General features: G+C 40.5%; 1 pseudogene; it reads right to left on the bottom strand.

Moving 5' to 3' along the window:
• LOC125121900 (ankyrin repeat domain-containing protein 26-like) overlaps nucleotides 1-19444 on the bottom strand; it is a 176209-nt pseudogene that overhangs the window by 140632 nt on the left and 16133 nt on the right.

The following is a 19444-nucleotide window of genomic DNA, read 5'->3' as shown; positions in this document are numbered from 1 at the left end:
AGGGCCCTTGATAACCTGGCCTCCACCTGCCTCCCTGACTGCAGCCCCTGCTGCCCTCCCCCCAACCCACTTCATGCAGGCGCCTCATGAATCCTGCCACCTCACATTAGGCTGAAAATGGGAATCCAATGCCAAACTAATCAATCAGAGAGCTACAGTTCAATCTGGGTTGGACAAACTCATATCAAATAAGAGCAGTTCAGGCGTGAAATGAGAATGAGGAACCAATCATTCGTAAAAATGGTCAAAGTAAATTATAAGTAGCAATGGGAAGATTAAGTCAAATGCAGGTCTGCCAAAACTCACCACATGGGTGCCAGATTATGGTTTGATGAAAAGGAGATGCCTTTAAAGAGTTGAGACGCCATAAGAATACATGATTTGAGATTGAAATATTTCCAAACTTACATCAAATGGACATGAATAAAAATAACACTGTACCAAAGAGAAAGGTCTGAAAAGCTACTGAAGGAAAAGAACTATGAGACACAGCACTCATACATGAGTCCATCTGGGAAATCTTGATGGGCTGGCAAGGTCATCCACACAAGCGAATCTTAATATCAAAATACTCATTTGAGGTATGAGCATTTCATTTATCTTCTCCATCATGATCTCACAATGTGGTGACACAGAGATGGAAATTATCATCTTAGCACCATAACAGTACATCGTTAACAAACGTCTACATCTACGAACAATTTATACCATCATCTCTTACAATTGCATAGGTGACACAATGTCTTTACCCAAAGCCAAGCACCTCTCAGGTCTAATTTTTGTTTGCTGATTACAAGGTAGGCTTTTAAGCTGATTGATAGCATATACATATCTATATAGATATATAGACATATAGATATCAGTTTTGACATTCAACTAGATTCCGTTGTGGTCATCATAAATGTTACTCTGAACTTCCCTTCAGCAAGTCTGAGAATCCCTTCTCTTTCTGGATACTTACTGCTCTCTGTGTTTTCACATTTTCACCCTGAGACAGCCTCTCCTTGAGAAGATGAAGCTCATTGGTTAACTTCTTAAGGCTTTCCTCCATCATCAGAGTTTCCTTTTCCCTTTGGTCTTGAAAGGTCTTCAGGATATCCTGAAACTGTTCTTGGCTATCCATTACCATCTTCTCTTTGCTGTCAGTTTTGTTTTGTGCATAATCCAGCTGTTGTCGCAGAAACAGGTTTTCACTCTCTAGTTGGGCTAATCTCTCCTCCAAGTGCTCCTGCTTGCCCATGTATTCCTTCACTTTGCCTTGTTCATGTCGACACAGGTCTTCACTTTCCTTCTTCTGACACTGTGCTTGGCTCAGTTCTCTCTGTACCTGTTCTAACACCAAAGACTTTTCTCTGAGAGAATCTCTCGTGTGATGCAGCTCAATGTCTAGGCTATTGAATTTACTTTCGGTTTCAGACAATTGCTGCAAAAGTAGCTCATTATGATCTTTCAGGTTAGACATCTCCAAATTCATTTTGTCCTGTAAGCATAGCCACTCATCTCTTGCTCTCTGAAAGGTGAGTTCCAGGTCTCTTTTTGATGTCTGACTTTGCTGATGGTCATGCATGGCAGTAGTCAGCTTGGAACAATATAATGCAACATCTGTTTCCAGGCTTTCTTTCTTTTGTTCTTCCTTCTTCAGTTTAGACTTCAGCCTTGTATTCTCAGCTGTCAGATCATGAAGCTGTCCACTGTATGTTTGTGTCAATTTTTCCTCATTAAGTTTTATTGTCTTTTGAAGTTCATCATTCTTTTGTTTTACAATTTCAATGTCCTCTAAATATTTCTTTTCCTTTTCCTGGTTCTCATTTTTTATTGTGTCTATTTCTTGTTTTAACGTGGCAATTTCATCCTGCATCATGAGATTTTCATGCGACAGATTTGTTGCTTTTTCGTGACTATCAGAAACCTAAGTAAAAGCAAAGGAGATTTTTAGCCTGTACTCAATAAACTGACCCATGCTTTCCTCTGAAATGAAACACTAGTCTATGTGTTTATTCAATGAGATGACTGCAGTGAGTGGCAATCCAACTGGACAGAAATAAAGGTTGGATACATCTCTCAGACTTTCCACAAGCAGGAATCCCCTGAAGTTCAAAAATTGAATGGAAGACAATCACTCCATGAAAGGAAAAAGGAAACCACAAGCAGCAGCTCAGGATTAGAGAAGCCCTTCTCTGAATTAGACAAAGCCCAGAAGGCTTACAATAAAAAATGAACAAATCTGACTATACTTAAGCATGGCTTCTGATGTCTAATGTGTCCAGCCACCCTACAGGAAGAGCCTTTTCTCTGTACATGCTTTGAACAGACCAAATTTCCTAAGGTGTTTTCTTCCAGAGAATAGTTCATAAATATTTAAACTTCCTAACATGTCTTACAGTCAGTTGCAAGAATTACACCTACTGATAACCGACAAAGCTAGCCACTGTACTAATCGATTCCCTCTCTAGGACATTTCTAGAATGAAGAGATTAAAAACATAAGCAAGGTCTTCTGTTTCTACTATGAATCTGCTTACACGAAATGACAAGTACTTCTGGAGTATGACACATAGAAACCCAAAATAAGCTTGAGGTTTCACTCTTGGTGAATACACTAATGGTAAATCAGGTCAAACGCATAGAGGTCTTCTTAGAAAATCATGAGAGTATTTGCTGCTGCAATAACTTTTATTTCCTCTTATTAATGTTAGAATATTAATCAGTGGTAAATAGGTGGGACATTCAATTGAACTCTTTTACTAAAAATAAGATACTTCTCAATAAATTATAACTAAGCATATACTGTGGCCTATCTATCACTATTCTCAAAAGTTCCTTGCACTGAAATAGGATACCACATGGAGCAAAGTGGTAAGTTTCTCACAAGGAGAAGGATGACATCCAACATAGGGTCTCTGAACTGGCCCTCCAGACTTCCTCCCTGTCATCAGTGGAAGTGATGATGTCCCGGTTAATCTATCAAGGAAGTAAAATCACTGGTGAAACCAAGAATATCTATTATGACTACTAGTAGTTTGCAATTATGGAGAGTTCATCAGTTCCTATGGAAAATATTAAAGGCCTCTCCTTGGATGAGGCTGTTGTAAATGTCACGACATGACTGCTGCAGACAATGGATCGGAATTAAAAGGGTTACTTTAGGAGTTCCCGCTATGTCTCAGTGGGTTACAAATCAGACTGCAGCAGCTCAAGTCACTGTGGAGGTATGGGTTTGATCCCCAGCCAGAGGTGGTGAGTTCCAGGATCTGGTGTTGCCCCAGTTGTAGTGCACTCAATCCCTGGCCCAGAAACTTTCATGTGCTGTGGGGGAAGCCACCAAAATTACAAAAAATGTTACTTTACCCAAAGGGCCAGAAATGCCACCTGCCCCCACAAATACACTTATATAAGCTCTAAAAATGCTATATAGCTTCTGGGATACACAGTGCTGGTTTTTAAAATATATACATACGGAAGTACATACACACACATTTTGGCTTCTACAACCTGTGGACACATTTCTTTAGGTTTTTGGTCTCATACCTTTTAAAAGGAGTCAAAAGCTTAAGGGCAGAAATTGAAGGAAGAAAATGTTGAAAGGAAGTGACATTCTTTAAGCACAAAGATAGTTATCCCACATGAACCATTCAAATTTTAAAATAAATGATAACTAAATTAATCGCAGAGCAAAAATACAGGCAGGTAAGGTGTGGTGAAAGAAAATTCCTTTACACGCTGTTCACTCCATCATAGATTAAAAGCACTGTATTTTAATTTAGCCTGTATTTTCACATAAAAAACTCAAAATTGGAATTCCCTGATGGCTGAGCCAGTTAAAGATCCAGGGTTGTCACTGTTGTGGCTCAGGTCACTGCTGCTGTGCGGGTTCAACCCCTGACCCAGAAACTTCTGCATGCTCTGGGCCAAACAGAGCTAAAGAAACAAACAAAAAGCCAAAATGAAGCCATGGATTTGAAGTAAGAACATTATTTTGCTGGAGTTCCCACTGTGACTCAATGGGATCAGTGGCATCACTGCATGGCTTTGGTCTGGTCTGGTTTGGTCTCCGGCAAATGCGGCTTGGAGTTGCCTGGGAATTCCATATGCTGCTGGGTGGCCAAGAAAGAAAAAAAAAGAAAAGCAAAGGAAAAAGTAGACCTATGCCCATGAGTGGGATTGCTGGGTCATATGATTGTTCTATGCATAGTTTTCTAAGGTCCCTCTGTACTGTTCTCCATAGTGGTTGTACCACGTTAGAATATTACTTTGTTGAATGGACCCAAAATGACAATCATTACTTTCATGAGGAAGCTCAATTTACCTAGCATCCCTCCATTCATGAAATATATACAGGGCTCTTAGAAGCCAAGAAGTGCAAGTGAATAATTTAGCTGTAAATGGCAGGGTTCATAATTAGGAGGAGATGACATTTTATTTGTTTCAGACCTAAATGATACATATTAAATAAAAGGGATATGATAAATAATACTGGTGAAATGGTGTCAGAATGAACATTTCACCAAGGATTAATTTACCTGGTTCAGCCTATCTCTCACAGCCTTCAATTCCCCTTGTAGTCCTTCGACAGTGAGTTCAAGTTGCTGTTTCAATTCAGTTTCTTTACTACATTGCTCTTCTTCTCTTCTTAACTGCTGTCTAATTTCTTCAGATAATATATCTGCCTTTTTTCTTTGCTCTTCTTCTTGTTTTAAGGATAATCTGTGGATAAATATGCTTACCTTAAAATTTGTCTTGTTAGAAAGAAAAAGTTCATTCAATGATCTGGCTCTTCACACACTGGTGTAATATCCCAATGATATGTCTGTCTCTGTTCTCCAATTATTTTTCACTTCTAGGTCTCATGGTTTTAATTTTTAAATTTTTTATTATAGTTAATTGAGAACGTTCTATTTCTCCTTACAGCAAAGTGACCCAGACATACATGTATATACACTCTTTTTCTCCTATTCTCTTCCAAAATGTTCTATCACAAGTGAGTGGATACAGTTCCATGTGCTACACAGCAGGTGGGTCTTCTAGTGTTAATTTGTCACTTTGGTTTCTTCACAGAGATAGTAATACTTAAAAGATAGCACTGAGTGAGTTTCTGCCATGGCTCTGCAGAAATGAATCTGACTAGTATCCATGAGGATGCAGGTTCGATAGCTGGCCTTGCTTGGTGGGTTAAGGATCCCACACTGCCATGAGTTCTGGTGTAGGTCAAACATGCAGCTCGGATCTGGCATTGCTGTGGCTGTGGTGACGGCCAGGGGCTAGTGATCTATTTCGACCCCCAGTCTTGGGAACCTCCTTATGCCGTGGGTAGACACTAAGAAGAAACAAAAAAGCAATCAAAGAAAAACATTTTGCTACTAAGTAAGTTTTAATCAGTAGTAACCAGTGAATAGTGCCAGAAATTGAAATTTAAAGTTATTCAGGAAAATTAGAGGTGAAAACTACCCTTGGTTCCCACACAGTCATAATGACTCTCCATTAGAAGAGAGAATGCAGTTACTAACTAAAAGAAGCTGTTGTTTAGAAACAAGTTTATAAGTTCACTAGAAATGACCGTGCAGCTTCCTGAACTATTCCATGTACCCTCAAATGATTTATACTGCAAGATAACATCTGTAGATGTCTTTTGCATCTACAAGTCCCCACATCTATAGTGCACAATATCATCTGTAGACATCTTATAGAGAACATCTATCTGGGGATTACTACAATCAAACTAAGCTAAGGAGTCTAATATCTATGGCCGTATTATTTGTTTTTCTTTTGGGCCCACACTTGTAGCATGTGGAAGTTCCTGGCCCCATACCATACATCACAGCTGGGGCAATGCCAGGTCTTTACCTCACTGGGCCAGGCCAGGGATCAAAATCTCACTGCCACAGAAACAATGCCAGATCGTGATCCTGCTGTGCCACAGCAGGAACTCCCTGCCCTGTGCTTTTTATGATTTTTTTTCTTTTGAGACACTTTCAACTTACCATGTTAAAAATAATCTATTTAATGAATCATTTTAAACCCTCTTCTAAGCAAGATATGATCCATATTAATTAAACAATAAAGAAAAATATGTGCTTTCAGCATAGATCACAGAAGTAATTTCATCTTTGTGTGAGAAATATGTTGACTAATACTCAATTTCCATTTTACTTTTCTTCTATCCACATCCACACAGATGTTAAGAAGAAACCTGCAAAGTATTTTAAAAGCTTCTGTCTTGAGAAAAAATGGTCATTTCATAAGCCTGTGGGTGAAAACCTAACATAATATAATCTTCTCTGAGAACAATTCATAAATATGGACAAAGGAGTTCCCACTGTGGCACAGGGTTTAAGGACTGGGCTTGTCTCCATGTCATTGCCAGTTTGGTGTGTGGCCCCAGAACATCCATAGGCCAAGAGTGCAACCAGAAAAAGAAAAAACAAAAACAAAAAAATGACAAGAGTACAATGGATTCAAGACTTTCTTTACAGTTCTTTTAATTAATCCAAAAAATATGAGATTAAAGAATTTTTTCAGGAGATCCTGTCATGGCGCAGTGGAAATGAATCCCACTGGGAATCATGTGCTTGTGGGTTTGACCAGTGGGTTAAGGATCCGGCATTGCCATGAGTTCTGGTGTAGGTTGCAGATGCAGCCGGGATCTGGCATGGCTCTGGCTCGGAGTAGGCTGGCAGCAACAGATCCCAGTAGACCCCTAGCCTGGGACCCTCCATATGCCACGGGTGTGGCTGTAAAAGGTCAAAAGACAAAAGAAAAAAAGAATTTTTTCAAAATAAATAATTAAAAATGAAGACATAAATTCATAGAAAAGGTGTTCCTTGTATCATTAAATACAACACAGAAAAATGAAACAAAAACCAAAATTCAATCTGATAAACAAGCAACAAGGTTTTCATAAAGTGGAGGTAGGTACAGTCATGAAAATGATTATGTGCAATTATATGCATTAAATTATCAGATGTTTTCACTGTTAAGAACTTGCTGATTTATCTTCAGGAAATCACAGTCTACAATACTAATGAAGATTTTCCCCTCTAAATTCCTAGAAGGTAAGATAGCACTTATAAAACATCTCTTCTATAACTGCATCATGAAAACAGTTAAATGGTAAAACCAAGATGTGCAGTACCTCAAGCTGCAGAGCTCTCCTTGCCACTCCACCATTTGATGCTCTAACTGGGACTTCACTTCTTTTGTTTCTGATAGCTCCTTTCGTAGGTCACTGATTGTACACTCCATGTTTTTAACTTTTGCTTTAAGGTGTTCACATCGGTTGTTTTTAAGTTCTAGCGATCTTTCGTATGCAAGAACTGCACCTAAGGTAAGAGAACCTGCATTCAGGAGAAAAGAAAAACAGAAATAAAACACATGAGCAATTCTTGGGGTGGGGTGCTTTGTACATTCACTCATCCATAACATGAGACAATACATATTGGATATCTATAATGTGGAAGCATGCGAATAAGCTCTGCAGATAAAACACACAAGACCCCTGGCTCTTGTTCAGCTTCGAGTCTAGTAGAAGAGAGAGACAAACAAAGAAAAACTCAGAGAGGTACTATAAGACAAGAGAGGTCCATGATCAATAACGTAACTGGATGTAGACTGGGTCCAGGGAAGATTCCCCAAGGAGGAGACGACTACACTGAGAAATGAAGGCTGAGCCAGAAGCATGGAGCAAAGAAGGAAGAAGAACACTGTAGACAGTGCTCAGCCTGTGCCCACGTCCTCCTGCCATCTGCTTCTCGCCAAGACAGAGGAACATGTGCAAGATTCCCTTCCTACCTGAAACAAGCAAAAGGAACACAAACAGAATACATAAGAAATGCTTTTCCAGACCGAGGGCTTCAGGCAAGGAAGGACAATGTTCCAAGAAAACACACGAGGTTAGCCTGAAGCAACACCCCAGCTCACTGCCTTGAGAGAATGTCCAGGCCCCAACACAGGCAGAAGGAGCTGACCTGGAGGCCACCAGGCTCCCTGAGTTGATGTGATGACACTGAGAAGTCTGGTGGACCAAAGCAGACAGAGAGCACAGGTCAGAACATGAGAAGAGGGAGTTCCCCAGTGATGCAGTGGGTTAAGGATCCCGTGTTCTCACTGTAGTGACTTTGGTTGCTGTGGATGTGTGGGTTTGATCCCTGGCCTGGGAACTCCCATATGCCACCAGCAGGGCCAAAAACAAATGAATTAAAAAAATAAATAACTGAATTTTCATAAAACCATGAAGCAAAAATTGAGAGAACTGCACAGAAAAACAAATACACAATTATATTCTGAGATGGCACTAGCCCTCCCTCAATAAAGTTGACAGGCTGCAAAGCAGCAGGGATATGACAGACTTGAACACCAATATTCTTCTTGAGTAGCCATAGAACACTTACCAGAAAGACTATATTCTGGGTCATAAAATACAGCTTAAAAAAAGGAGCAAGCCAAAAAGATCTAAGTCATACCGAGTATGTTCCCTGATGACAAAGCAATGAAACTGGAAATGAAGAATGACAATACCTCTGGAAAACACTCAAATATTTGGAATCTAAATAACCCTTGAGTCAAAGGAGCAATGACAAGAGGAATTAGAACGCATTTTGAATGGAACTGAAAGTGAAAACACGTTATCCTACAATCGATGGGATGCTGCTTACATCCAGGGAAATTTATAGCACTGGATGTCTGTTTCAGAAAAGAAGAAAGGTCTCAAATCAGTGACCTTGGCTTGCTCCATAAGAAACTAGCAAAAGAGCACATTAAACTCCAAGAAATCACAAGAAAGGAAAAAAGAAACATCAAAGGCAAAACTCAATGAGAAAGAAGACAAATAACACAATGTGGAAAACTCAGTGAAACCAAATGTTTTCAGGGGATCCCTACGAGGGATAGACCTCTAGCCAGGCCGGTAAGGAAACACGAGAGAAAGGACAAATTACCAGTTTCCAAAAGGAGTAATGTGATCTTGCTACAGTGTCTACCCATATTAACAGGATGACAGAGTAATATCATAAACCTTAGGGCAACAAATTGGACAACTCAGATGAGATGGGTAAGTTCCTTGAAAGAGAAAAATTACCAAAACGCAATGCAGAAAGAACAAGTAAGCCAAATAGCCCTCTATCTGAAAAAGGAACGAGAGCCCCAGGGAAAGACCTTCCCACAAAGGAAAATTCTAGGCCCAGATGGCTACGCTGGTGAAATCTACCAAATGTTTTTGGGAGAAATAATACCAATTCCACACAAATTCTCCTCAAACAAGGAAGATGCCTCACAGTGCTCCACTCATTCTGTGAAATTAGCATTATCCTCAAACCAGAACCAGTAAACGGTATTCCAAGAAAGCTATGTCATGAAAACGGGGGTAAAATTCTAAACAGGACATCAGCCAATTAAAGCCAAAAATACCTTCAAGGGATAATCCGTCCAAATGGGGTCTATCCCAAGAATGTAGAACGCAGGGCTGTTTTGCTCTTTCAAAATCAACTTAGGTCAATGCCCATATTAACAAACTAAAAAGAAACATCATATGATCCTGTCGGTAGGTAAAAAGATGCACTTGACAAAACTCCACATCGTCCTGAGAAAACCTGCCAGCACACCAGGAATACAAGGGAGCTTCTCCGAGATGATGGAGACCTATGATTAAACCCACAGCCAACACTGTATCTAATGAGGAGAAACGGAATGCTCCTCCCAGAATACAGGGACTAAGACAGGAACAGCTGCTTCTGCTCCTCTTCAGCACAATACTAGAGGTTCCAGCCAGTGCCATGGTCAAAGTCAAGCAACAGAAGGCATCGGAGGGGCAATGAAGAAGTGAAATGGCTCTGAATCAGCAGGCAGCATGGTTTCCTAATAGGAGTTAGCGAACTCCACCTTGTGGGTCAGGCTGCTTGCTTTGGTGAAGTTCTCCCAAAACACAGACATTTCCAGAAATTTCTGTGCTGTCTGTGGCTACACTCATAGCACAACTTCATGGGCTGGTTAGCTGGACAGAGAAGGTGCTGGCTGGCTGCAAGTCTTGAAGATGAACTGTCTTTAGTAAGAGAGTAGCTTAAGAATGAAGCAGCTTCCCAACCTTTGGTCACACCGAAAATCTGAGAGAATCTACCAAAACCCCACAAGACCTACTAAATGAGCTTGGTAGGGTTGGAAGACACAGAATCAATATACCAAATCCAACCGTATTTCTATCATCAGAGTAAACCCTCAGAAATTAAAATTTAAAATATACTAGTTACAACTGCCCTGGAAAAGAAGAAATACAGGTGACCACATAAAAGTGGGAGACATCGATACACTGAAAACTCCAAAATACTACAGAGAAATTCAAGGAAGATCTGCAGGAATGGAGAAATTGTCTTTCTCCAAGGCTTGAAAACTCACTATTGTTAAGAAGTCAACTCTCCCCCAAAGAAATTGGTAGATGCAACATGATCCAGAACTCATTTGCAGAAGACTAGCAGATTTTTCTTAAAGAAAGAGACAAGCTGATTCTAAAGTTCCCGTGGAAAGAAGGGTCTAAAATGGGTACAAGAGGAAGCCAGAGGATTGATTGTGGCCTTTAACCACACAGCAAAGAGAAGCAGCGGCTGGACTGTAAGCGAGGGGCAAACATGACAAGACCTAATTTTCTAAAAAAAATACCTAATAATGGTGGTGACCATGAACACCAAGGTTCCAGGAGGGGGAAATGCAGGGCAGCAAGTCCTGAGGTTACGTCAGCATTCTCGGAGGCCAGTGATCAACTGACCTTGGCTGAAGGCACAGGCGAGAAGCCAAGTCAACAGAAAAACACAGTGAGTGGGAATTATCACTGCCCTTTGGCTGAGAGCATGCAGTAACTTTTTATGCTTTCATAGAGACCTTTTGCCTCTGACTTGAACAGCACAGTAACATATTCATGCAGTACTAGACAAACACCCCAAACATTAATTCACAAATTCATCCACCAAATATTGAGGAACAAAATGAAAAGTAAAAATACATGACATGAGTCAACACTAGTTCCAGCAGAAACGCATCCACCTAGTATCCCTGAAGATGCGGGTTTGATTCCTGTCTTCGCTCAGTGAGCTATGCTCTAGGTTGCAGACATGGCTCAGAACCCACATAGCTGTGGCTGTGGCATAGGCAGCTGTAGTAGTTCTGATTTGACCCCTAACATGGCAAAAACCAACCAACCAAACAAAAAAACAGGAGAAGCAGACAAAGTCACAACATCCTCTGTTTGCATCATAACTGCACTGTTTTGTGTTTCAACTGAAATCATGGTTTAAAGATTTTTATTTTTTTCTAGCACAGTTGATTTAAAATGCTGTCAATTTCTGCTGTACAGCAAAGATAAGTGCACCTTTTTAACAACACACCAAACTTCAACTGCAAAATTATTCTTGGTTTCCAAAAATTGTTATGTCTATGCTTTTCTCGGTTCCTTATGCTGAAATGTGTTCCTCTACTGCTCTGACAAATTTCTCTTCATGTTTTCAGACTCAGCCTGCTTTGTGAAGGCCTCAATTATGGCTATCTTTCCCCAGATAAATAGATATCTTTTCCTCTGGAGCTACCTTAGTGTTTTATCGATTTTTTGTAGTCAATTTCTCCACCTGAACTGGAAATCATTTTTTACATGTCTCTTATCTTCTAGACTGTGGAGGACAAGTTCTTTTTGGTGGTTGTTTTTGTTTGGTTTGGTTTTTTGGCTGCACACACAGTATTTGGAAGTTTCTGAGCCAGGGATCAAATCTGAGCCATAGCGCAACTCCACCTATCCAGCAAGCCCAGATCCTTTAACTCACTGATGGCCAAGGGCTGAACACACACTGCCCAAAAGACCTGAGCAGCTGCAGTCAGATTGTTAACCCACTGTGCTATAGTGGGAAATCCAGGACCTGCTTTTAAACATCATCTTTGTATAAACAGTCTTTATTTCTTTTACTCAATAACTGTCTATTGAGTCCATGCCCAATAGTGGGCATAAAAAGGAGAAGAATATAGATAAAAGGTGTCAGAGATGGCATTCTAGCAATAATGCCTGAGGTCAGTCAGCAGTGAGGTCAGTCAGATTCAAAGGAACAGAGGGCAGGAAACAGAGAGGGCAGGAAAGGCTATTCTGAGGCAGGAAGAGAACCATGCAGTCTGGTAAACATTGTCTACACTAAACAAAGAGGTGAGGAGGGTCTCAACAGCTCTTCAGATGACAGGAGCACAGGAAAGCCAGAAAAGGATGGAGATAGAGACTCAGGCAAAAATCCGAATATGAATACCTTTTATGTCATTGTAAGATGCCTGAACATTCATTTGCTTTCTAGAGTGGTTCAGGGTCCTACATGCACCTGAGACAGATCACTCTAAGTGTCATGAGAAGGATGCATTTGAAGGGCATACAAATAAATGAAGGGATATGAGTCTGAAGGCTTTAAAAGCAAAAAGGCTGCTGTTTCCAGATGTTTCCAGAAATACTTTGCATCTAAAATGATCGGTGGAGACCATGTGTGTGGCTGGGATATTTTGCTGTACTTGACAGAACACTGTAAGTCAACTACAATAAAAACATTAAAAAAAAAAAAAACAATTTAAAGAGTATTCCACATGATGGCATGCTGCTGTTTGTCTCTATTTAATAACAGGAACCCAAAACTGCATAAATAAATGGACAACAAAATCTATGTTTCTTAACGCTTGGAAATACCTTTCAAAGCTTAGATACCAACAGTAACATCTACCTTGTTTACCTCAAATCCTCCCATTAAATTCAAGAAAAAAAAAAATAGTAACAGAATCACGAGTAAGAAGACTGTGAGCATTTCAACTATTTTAGTGTTCTACTTTTCAGAGTTACATGTGTATCGCAAAATTTACCTGATCTGGACGTTGGCAAATCCTTTGTTCCGACTGTTTTTTTACGAAAAACATCTTTCACTCCAACTGGAGGCTGAATGGGTTTGGATTAGAGTTGATCAAAAAATAACATACACACGATAAAATCTGTAGTTCTTATTTCAAGCTAAAAGTCTAAACGCATTACCTTTGAGTGAGGATGTTTTTCAGGAGACGCTAAAAGGCAAAATGGACGTGTATCAATTAGCTATAAATACGAAAGCTAGGTATTCATTTATGCAGAGTCAGTACCAAGTGGAGTTCGGCTGCTTGGCTCTGGCAATGAGTGTGTTAGGTTTTGGTGTTCTCTCTTGGGTGGGGGGAGTTAGGACAGGAACCCGAGAGAAGTATGCATTCATTATAGATCCCGAATAAGAAAGAGGCATGTAGGTTTAACAAAACACGCAGTTAAGATTTCAAAAGGAAGGAATGTTATGTTTCCAATGATTTTGCACTAGCAAAGTGCACACACAGCAATGTGAACATGCTGGCTGATGAGGAGAAAAGTCGTTTCCAATCAGAGGAACGGATCATGATCCCAAGGGGATAAAGTGAGAGCTGATGGGCAAATGCAACAGCCTCTCCTTCATGCAATACCGCAGCAGCATGGACCCCATTATACTGCAAGCATTTATCATCATCTTCAATTTGCTCTCGAATTTAGAAAGTACCCATTAGGGATGGCACTTCAGTTGAATGTACAATTCATTTCTCATCAGAGAGAGTGTGTGGAATGGTTCACCTGGGATATATACTTGCAGAGTAATACCGCATAGAAATATTCAATTTTCCATACCCGTGTGGGCCTCTTCTATGCCTCTATTTCTTGGATCCTCTTGTTTAGCCTTCTTAGAGTTGCCTAATCCACTCGCCCAAGCAGGTCTCTGAGGCACACCTGAGGAGTAATGTAGAGAAAATATTCAATATTGAGATATGATTATCAAAAAGGACACAATAAATTCAAATGCAACAGCCGTATTAGGTATCAATGGTGTTTTGTATTTTAGAATCAGCGTAGTATTTACTGATATAATACCAATTTATCATTTAGGGAACGAATCAGATTCATTTCTTCTGTTTCCAAAATCTGTTGGGTTTGGTATCTCATGCCAATGTTGAAAAGGATCTTAACAAGATATCGGCTGTCTTAAAAACAACAACAATGACCAATGCCTCCATATTCAAATTAACCTCACAGGCATAACAAATGCCAATACCACCTGTATCTTTGATGCCTGATAGTGATGAGGAGTGGCTGTGGTTGACCCCAGGGCTAGCACCCCTCCTGCTTCCAGGATTCTGTGGAGCAGCAATGACCTGATTGGGTTTCAGTGCAAATACACTGAAGCCCCTTGCAAGGCGTTCTCCCCAATTTCCTCATTACTTCCACAATCACCCACTTCATGTGTTTCTTTCCTCCCTCCTTCCTTTCGCTATGTCTGAATCCTGGGAGTTGTAGTGAATGACTGACCCTGGTGCGGTTTGGAGAACCGCTGAAACAATTCCATTATTTACATGAAATTGGTATGATTTGGATGAATGTGTTATGCAGAATTACAGTCAGGTCCTTTCACCAAATACCTTGCTTTGACTCCGATTCTCCTGATGTCTGCCTTGGAGGTCCCTCTGCTGTGACATCTATTTGAATAAAGTTATAAAGGGATTGATGAAACAGTGAGGTCAGAAAATAATGTGAATCAAACAACAACCGTATTTTAACCAGAATTTTTTAAAAAGAGAGAGAGTCCTGATGATGAATAACACATTCTAGAGTATGAATTTTCCCGTGAAGAAAACCAGCGCTTCTTGGCCAGGCATTGCTTTTCCGACTTCTGTACTATTGGCAGGTAGCTTTCAAAAATAATCTCTTATTGGTACGCTGAGCACCAGCTCAGTTCTGCAGTTCTTGTCTTTTTGTCATTTGTTTGTAGCACCAGGATCAACTGCTAAGTTCCCAGCTTTAAAGAAGGTAACTTTTTTTGTTGTGAGCCGCACGGGAAGTCCAAGAAGGTAACTTTTGTACGGAGACTAATCACCATGCGATGACTAGTACTCATCTATGAAACGCAATCCGTGTGTTGTAAAAAGTAAAGGGCCATTTTTATAACAAGACCGACTTGTTATGATGTGATTATACAGCAAATGCAACACACTAACGTAGAATTCCTTTTTATCTGGCAGCAGCTCGGGTCACTGCAGAGGTGCAGACTCAACTCGAGGCCTGGCACACTGGGTTAAAGAGTCTGGCATTTCTGCAGCTCCAGCTTTGTTTCAATCCCTGGGCCAGATATAGCCACTAAAAAAAAATAAATTAAAAAAAAAAAAAAAAAGAGTTTCCCCTGTGACTCAGCAGGCTAAGCACCCAGGGTTGTCTCTGTGAGGATGGGAGTTCCCTCCCTAGACTCGCTCAGCGGGTTATGGATCAGAGGTTGCCCCAAGCTGCAGCATAGGTCACAGGTGCTGCTCAGATCCGGTATTGTTGTGGCTGTGGTGTGGGCCAGAAGCTTCAGCTCTCATTAGACCCCTAGCCTGGGAACCTCCATATGCCGTGGGTATAGCCCTCAAAAACAAACAAACAAACAAACAAACAAACAAAACACAACAAACAAAACAAAACCAAAAAACCAAAGAAAACAAAAAAACCAAAAACAAAAGACTAAAATGATCAGGGCCATGCACAGAATCATTCACTGTTAATGAATAAATGCATAAATCCTGGGTCCTTGGAGAACAAGGCTCTGCTTAATATTTTATGAATGGTAACAACTGAGAAGGGGAATTATCTACAGGAATGGCTTGACGTTACTCCTATTTATTTTGTAGTTTTCCTGTTTCACATCTTCCCGTGTTGAGGGTGAGGGAGTGGGAGGGACTGGGAGTTTGGGTTTGTACATGCACATGACTGCCTTTAGAATGGATAGGCCATGGGGTCCGCCTGGACAGCACAGGGAACTACATGCAATCATGTGTCATAGAACATGACAGACGATGGTATGTGAAGGAGAGTGCCTATGTGTGCATGGCTGGGTCCTTTTGCTGTACTTGACAGAACACTGTAAGTCAACTACAATAAAAACATTAAAAAAAAAAGAAAAAAGAAAAGAAAAAGAGAGAGAATCCACTTCAACCAGCATTCCACATAATGGCATGCTGCTGTTTGTCTCTATTTAATAACAGGAACCCAAAACTGCATAAATAAATGGACAACAAAATCTATGTTTCTTAACGCTTGGAAATACCTTTCAAAGCTTAGATACCAACAGTAACATCTACCTTGTTTACCTCAAATCCTCCCATTAAATTCAAGAAAAAAAAAATAGTAACAGAATCACGAGTAAGAAGACTGTGAGCATTTCAACTATTTTAGTGTTCTACTTTTCAGAGTTACATGTGTATCGCAAAATTTACCTGATCTGGACGTTGGCAAATCCTTTGTTCCGACTGTTTTTTTACGAAAAACATCTTTCACTCCAACTGGAGGCTGAATGGGTTTGGATTAGAGTTGATCAAAAAATAACATACACACGATAAAATCTGTAGTTCTTATTTCAAGCTAAAAGTCTAAACGCATTACCTTTGAGTGAGGATGTTTTTCAGGAGAAGCTAAAAGGCAAAATGGACGTGTATCAATTAGCTATAAATACGAAAGCTAGGTATTCATTTATGCAGAGTCAGTACCAAGTGGAGTTCGGCTGCTTGGCTCTGGCAATGAGTGTGTTAGGTTTTGGTGTTCTCTCTTGGGTGGGGGGAGTTAGGACAGGAACCCGAGAGAAGTATGCATTCATTATAGATCCCGAATAAGAAAGAGGCATGTAGGTTTAACAAAACACGCAGTTAAGATTTCAAAAGGAAGGAATGTTATGTTTCCAATGATTTTGCACTAGCAAAGTGCACACACAGCAATGTGAACATGCTGGCTGATGAGGAGAAAAGTCGTTTCCAATCAGAGGAACGGATCATGATCCCAAGGGGATAAAGTGAGAGCTGATGGGCAAATGCAACAGCCTCTCCTTCATGCAATACCGCAGCAGCATGGACCCCATTATACTGCAAGCATTTATCATCATCTTCAATTTGCTCTCGAATTTAGAAAGTACCCATTAGGGATGGCACTTCAGTTGAATGTACAATTCATTTCTCATCAGAGAGAGTGTGTGGAATGGTTCACCTGGGATATATACTTGCAGAGTAATACCGCATAGAAATATTCAATTTTCCATACCCGTGTGGGCCTCTTCTATGCCTCTATTTCTTGGATCCTCTTGTTTAGCCTTCTTAGAGTTGCCTAATCCACTCGCCCAAGCAGGTCTCTGAGGCACACCTGAGGAGTAATGTAGAGAAAATATTCAATATTGAGATATGATTATCAAAAAGGACACAATAAATTCAAATGCAACAGCCGTATTAGGTATCAATGGTGTTTTGTATTTTAGAATCAGCGTAGTATTTACTGATATAATACCAATTTATCATTTAGGGAACGAATCAGATTCATTTCTTCTGTTTCCAAAATCTGTTGGGTTTGGTATCTCATGCCAATGTTGAAAAGGATCTTAACAAGATATCGGCTGTCTTAAAAACAACAACAATGACCAATGCCTCCATATTCAAATTAACCTCACAGGCATAACAAATGCCAATACCACCTGTATCTTTGATGCCTGATAGTGATGAGGAGTGGCTGTGGTTGACCCCAGGGCTAGCACCCCTCCTGCTTCCAGGATTCTGTGGAGCAGCAATGACCTGATTGGGTTTCAGTGCAAATACACTGAAGCCCCTTGCAAGGCGTTCTCCCCAATTTCCTCATTACTTCCACAATCACCCACTTCATGTGTTTCTTTCCTCCCTCCTTCCTTTCGCTATGTCTGAATCCTGGGAGTTGTAGTGAATGACTGACCCTGGTGCGGTTTGGAGAACCGCTGAAACAATTCCATTATTTACATGAAATTGGTATGATTTGGATGAATGTGTTATGCAGAATTACAGTCAGGTCCTTTCACCAAATACCTTGCTTTGACTCCGATTCTCCTGATGTCTGCCTTGGAGGTCCCTCTGCTGTGACATCTATTTGAATAAAGTTATAAAGGGATTGATGAAACAGTGAGGTCAGAAAATAATGTGAATCAAACAACAACCGTATTTTAACCAGAATTTTTTAAAAAGAGAGAGAGTCCTGATGATGAATAACACATTCTAGAGTATGAATTTTCCCGTGAAGAAAACCAGCGCTTCTTGGCCAGGCATTGCTTTTCCGACTTCTGTACTATTGGCAGGTAGCTTTCAAAAATAATCTCTTATTGGTACGCTGAGCACCAGCTCAGTTCTGCAGTTCTTGTCTTTTTGTCATTTGTTTGTAGCACCAGGAATCAACTGCTAAGTTCCCAGCTTTAAAGAAGGTAACTTTTTTTGTTGTGAGCCGCACGGGAAGTCCAAGAAGGTAACTTTTGTACGGAGACTAATCACCATGCGATGACTAGTACTCATCTATGAAACGCAATCCGTGTGTTGTAAAAAGTAAAGGGCCATTTTTATAACAAGACCGACTTGTTATGATGTGATTATACAGCAAATGCAACACACTAACGTAGAATTCTTTTTTATCTGGCAGCAGCTCGGGTCACTGCAGAGGTGCAGACTCAACTCGAGGCCTGGCACACTGGGTTAAAGAGTCTGGCATTTCTGCAGCTCCAGCTTTGTTTCAATCCCTGGGCCAGATATAGCCACTAAAAAAAAATAAATTAAAAAAAAAAAAAAAAGAGTTTCCCCTGTGACTCAGCAGGCTAAGCACCCAGGGTTGTCTCTGTGAGGATGGGAGTTCCCTCCCTAGACTCGCTCAGCGGGTTATGGATCAGAGGTTGCCCCAAGCTGCAGCATAGGTCACAGGTGCTGCTCAGATCCGGTATTGTTGTGGCTGTGGTGTGGGCCAGAAGCTTCAGCTCTCATTAGACCCCTAGCCTGGGAACCTCCATATGCCGTGGGTATAGCCCTCAAAAACAAACAAACAAACAAACAAACAAACAAAACACAACAAACAAAACAAAACCAAAAACCAAAGAAAACAAAAAAACCAAAAACAAAAGACTAAAATGATCAGGGCCATGCACAGAATCATTCACTGTTAATGAATAAATGCATAAATCCTGGGTCCTTGGAGAACAAGGCTCTGCTTAATATTTTATGAATGGTAACAACTGAGAAGGGGAATTATCTACAGGAATGGCTTGACGTTACTCCTATTTATTTTGTAGTTTTCCTGTTTCACATCTTCCCGTGTTGAGGGTGAGGGAGTGGGAGGGACTGGGAGTTTGGGTTTGTACATGCACATGACTGCCTTTAGAATGGATAGGCCATGGGGTCCGCCTGGACAGCACAGGGAACTACATGCAATCATGTGTCATAGAACATGACAGACGATGGTATGTGAAGGAGAGTGCCTATGTGTGCATGGCTGGGTCCTTTTGCTGTACTTGACAGAACACTGTAAGTCAACTACAATAAAAACATTAAAAAAAAAAGAAAAAAGAAAAGAAAAAGAGAGAGAATCCACTTCAACCAGCATTCCACATAATGGC

Source organism: Phacochoerus africanus, chromosome 3, assembly GCF_016906955.1.
Source record: "Phacochoerus africanus isolate WHEZ1 chromosome 3, ROS_Pafr_v1, whole genome shotgun sequence".
In the NCBI taxonomy this organism is placed as follows: Eukaryota; Metazoa; Chordata; class Mammalia; order Artiodactyla; family Suidae; genus Phacochoerus; species Phacochoerus africanus.
Note: the sequence above shows the minus strand (reverse complement) of the source record. Positions and strands in the feature narration are given on the sequence as shown.